At 39.6% G+C, this 4,907-nt stretch overlaps 1 pseudogene; it reads right to left on the bottom strand.

Annotated features, from left to right (window-relative positions):
• Window positions 333-2,354, bottom strand: LOC18787518 (annotated as a pseudogene).

The raw sequence follows: 4,907 nt of genomic DNA, 5'->3' as shown, positions 1-4,907 counted from the left end.
CATCATCGACTGCTTTTTTAGATCTTTTTGCAGTACAAAGACGTCGTTTTTTATTTGTTGATGACGTTGTATATTTTAACAACGACGGTGATTTAGCGTCGTGGTTTATGAGGGAAAAGATGACGGTGGATTCCACGACTATTGAAAAATCGAATACACGACGGTGATTTACCGTCGTCTTTTTGCTTTTTTGTAGTAGTGGCATATAAGCCCAATCAGGTAAGATCCTTCAAACGAACAAGAAAAACCTCAAAATTGCCACGACACGCAAACCCAGTCGGTTAAATGCCTTCTTTCACACGAAACAACCATAATTTGACTAGACTCCTTAGTTATCTATCACACAAGGTAATCGGCAACCTGTCGTCCATGATCTTACAGACAACTTCTTTAGACTCCTCGAGCTTTTTGATGCTCTTGATGAGCTTCTGGCGCTTCACTGCAATTGATGGAGGTTCCTCCAGCATCCTCTCAATCCCACCACCATTGTTTGGTCCCAGTAGCTCATTCATAATCTCCATCTCCAAGTCCTTGTTCACAAGGTTTGAAACACTCAGCTGCAAATGCAAAGCCATAATATTAACGAACCTTCTCAGCACAACATTGCAATACGCAGTCATCCGCATTTTCAAGTTGAAAGCTTGGGACAATAGGACATGTGAGTACTTCTTTAGACCTCCAACTTCAACCATCCCAATGTCCAGGTATCAGATAATTATTCAAGACCGTCTTGATGAATGTTTCTTGTTCAGTCATGAGCCTATTCAATTAGGATAGATATTCCGGATTACATGTATAATCAGTCTGTTTCTCCATTTCCACTATCTCCGTCATCCAATTAATAGACCTTTCGTTCATCTTTTCAATAAGATTATGGCCTGCTCTTCTGGCAGACAATTGAACATGGTAATAATTTTATGTATTTCTCGTTAAACAGACAAAACCACATCCTCAATATAACTCCAAACCTGCTCAACAAACCCAATAGGTATGCTCAAAATCCCCTTAACTTTACCCTGCAAAACTATAAGAAAAGCATTGCACGGAACAAATTAGGAAGGTTGATACCTTTTGCCTCCTCCAAAATCGCAATCTCCTCCAGTAAGAAATTACTTTTGGGGTCACTCACATTGCCCTCGTGAAGCTGATCTGAGCACTTATTGAGCATCTCAACAAGCCTGGCCTTGCAAAGCATGTGTTTGTCATCCGGGAACTCATCAAATTCTCCCCTCACAAGAATTTTCTTAAGTGATTCTTTGGATGTTCCAATGATCTGCATAACAGCAGTCATGGCCTCAGCAACAAATGACAGCTTTTTCGGCATTTTGTTGAGCTCTGAAAGTTAAGAATTCAGCTTGTCATTGATCTTCTTTACAATATCAGGCAAGTTTCTAGCTATGCTAGCAGCTTGAATTTGGACCAACTTCAACCATCCCAATTCGCTTTACATTTATGTTTATCTCAGCGTCACGCAAGACCCTTTGGATGAATGTTTCTTGTTCAGTCATGAGCCTATGCCATTCGGATATATATTCCGGATTACATGTATAATCAGTCAGTTTCTCCATTTCCACTATCTCCGTCATCCAATTAATAGACCTTTCGTTCATCTTTTCAATAAGATTATGGCCTGCTCTTCTGGCAGACAATTGAACATGGTAATAATTTTATGTATTTCTCGTTAAACAGACAAAACCACATCCTCAATATAACTCCAAACCTGCTCAACAAACCCAATAGGTATGCTCAAAATCCCCTTAACTTTACCCTGCAAAACTATAAGAAAAGCATTGCACGGAACAAATTAGGAAGGTTGATACCTTTTGCCTCCTCCAAAATCGCAATCTCCTCCAGTAAGAAATTACTTTTGGGGTCACTCACATTGCCCTCGTGAAGCTGATCTGAGCACTTATTGAGCATCTCAACAAGCCTGGCCTTGCAAAGCATGTGTTTGTCATCCGGGAACTCATCAAATTCTCCCCTCACAAGAATTTTCTTAAGTGATTCTTTGGATGTTCCAATGATCTGCATAACAGCAGTCATGTCCTCAGCAACAGATCAGAGCTTTTTCGGCATTTTGTTGAGCTCTGAAAGGTAAGAATTCAGCTTGTCATTGATCTTCTTTACAATATCATGGCAAGTTTCTAGCTATGCTAGCAGCTTGAATTTGGACCAACTTGTCAGCCAAAACCTGAATTCCAACCATAGGCTTATCAATCTTCGAAAGAAAAGGATCAGTTTCAAATAATCGACCCGCAATAGCCCTCGCCTCCTCATACGTTTCATCACGGATCAAGTTCCTTACACAGACATAGCCGACCAATGTCCACATCATCAGCTGTAATCTTTGTCATTGTAGGATGAGACAATTGGCGTGTTGTTGAAAAGTAGCAGTGCTTTTGATGAGGAAGATGATAGGCCTTCTTGATCATCTTGTAAAATGGATGAGCTTGACGATCTGCTTCCTGAATCAGTTTGAGTTCTGACAAAAAAGAAGAAGAAGAAGGGGTCTTCTGCTCTCCAACGAAGGTAGCTAGTTTGTTGTATGTAAAGGCAAACCTCACCTCTGCCTAACAGAGAAAGACTGGTAAATCATAGAAAAATAAAGGGGAAAAAAAGGAGCAAGACACAAGGACATGAACATGACATATTGATAAATACGTTTCAGAAACATATAATTCATTCATTCAATCATTTTTTTTTTGGCTTAAGTGCTACAGTGCCCCTGAAACATTGGTCAATTCCAACTAAACCCTCTTAAAGTTAAAAGTGACCCACTTTACCCTCTTGACCAAAGTTTCGTGTGTCACTTAATCACTTTCCGTAAACTCAATCCCAAATTCCGTTAAAATGATGACATGGCAGGGCTATATTTGTCAATTCAACTGAGGTGGGATTTTTCTCACCAATCTAAGGCTATGACGTTTCCTTGTGGCCCCACCTCTAACAACGGTCATTTGGGAGATCGTTTGGCCTGCTGATGTGGATTTGTGGACCTCAATTCTAACAAAACAGCCCTATCGAAAAGGAATCTCTGAAAACTCAAATTGAAAAGAGGAAGTCTGCTTGGGAGAGGGAAAATTGAGATTTGGGGATTTTAGATCTAGGGTTTGAGCATACGATCAATAAAGGGGCAGTGCTGTGTGTTGGTTTCGAAATCTTGAAGGCAAGAAGAAGCGATGCGACTCGAGGATGATGCCCCTTTGGCAAGAAGCAGGAGATGCGCAACCTGTGTACGGCAAGTTATTCTTCTGAAAAGGGACCTGTTTTCTGAAGAAATCTTGTCCTGTTATGTGGAAAAGAATCTTGACCTTATAATGATGAGCTATGTGTAGAAATAGATAGTCTTTAGGTTTTTTTGCATTATATTCTATCAGGAGAGTGGGTTCAAATGCAGTATACCTTTCTTGATGTGGTCCCCTTTTTGTTTTTTTATAGTTGGCTTTTAATATGTTAATCGAACCATGTTTGTTGTCTTGCTTTTAATGATTGGATTTCGATACTATTTTGCAGTTCTTAAAGGCAAACCTTTTTTGTTTCTGTGTAAATGACAAAGAGTTGGTGACTTTTAAAGTGCATCATGGTGGTGGAATTGTGAAAAACAAACACCACAAGTGGTGTTATACTGGAAGGTCTATAGGATATTTGGATTGGTGTCCTGTAAAGTATATAAATATGTTAGAGATGTGGGAGCAAGTGAAACTGTATGGGCACATGGGGAAAGTATCACTTAAAGGAATAGTAAATGATGAGTTACTGGATATAGACACGGATGGTGAGCTGTTAAGCTTGTGTGATAAGGTACCACTTTTTTATTAGAGAGTGGTGCTAATTTATGCAAAACATACTAAAGAGGAAGGTGTTATAGTTAATGAGGATTGTGAAGAGGAAGGTGTGGCTTTGAATGAAGATAGTGAAGAGGAAGGTTTGGCTTTGAATGAGGATAGTGAAGAGGAAGGTGTGGCTTTGAATAAGGATATTGGGCAAATAAACAATGATCAAGATGGGGTTTTTACTGAAGGTAGTGGGCCACTAAACAATGATAAAGATGGGCGACCTTTTTGTGAGGATCGTGGGCCTGCTTGCACAGTTCAAGATTGGGATTCAAGTGATGATGATGGGCCCCTGAACAATAAGGGTAATATGAGTAATATAGGTGAGATTGATGTGGAAGACAGGTATGAAGACACTGAAGAAGAAGACAAGGAAGATGACCCTGATTTTGTTGACAGTGCTTATAAGCAGAGTGAAAATAAATGTGAGTTGTTGAAAAAGGATGATAAAGCATTTGAAAATTATGTAGACCACCCTGAATCAATTGAAGACCCAAATGCCCCTTTAGATGAAGATAAGGAGTCAACTGATGTAGCTAAAAGTGATGCTTAAATAGTAGCTTAGATGACGAGGATGATGGGGAGCACAAAAAAAGGAAGAGGAAATTGCCTAAATTTGAAGAATTTAGGCCAGAAACATGAATGTGCAATCCTGTGTTTAAGCTGGGTTTAAGATTTGCGACCACTAACCTGTTTAGGAAAGCAATTAGGAACTATTCAATTATAAACAGGAGGATGATTAAATTCAAATGCAATGATCGTGATAGGGTGAGGGCAGTGTGTGTAGGGAATTGCAAATGGGTTTGTTTTGCTTTAGCAGTGAATGGCTTCAAGTGAAGAAGTTCGTTAACATGCATGATTGTGGGACAGTTGACCACAACTTTCATGCTAACTCAACATGGTTAGCTCAGAGATATGCTACTCAACTGTCTAGAATGCATAATTGGGATATGGGAACTTTTAAGCAGCATGTACAAGAAGATCTCTCTGTGATAGCTTCAAAATCCCAAATTTATAGAGCAGGGCAGAAGGCAACATCCATAACTGAGGGGACTTATGAAAAACAGTATGAGT

The sequence above is a fragment of the Prunus persica genome, chromosome G2 (assembly GCF_000346465.2).
Source record: "Prunus persica cultivar Lovell chromosome G2, Prunus_persica_NCBIv2, whole genome shotgun sequence".
In the NCBI taxonomy this organism is placed as follows: Eukaryota; Viridiplantae; Streptophyta; class Magnoliopsida; order Rosales; family Rosaceae; genus Prunus; species Prunus persica.
Note: the sequence above shows the minus strand (reverse complement) of the source record. Positions and strands in the feature narration are given on the sequence as shown.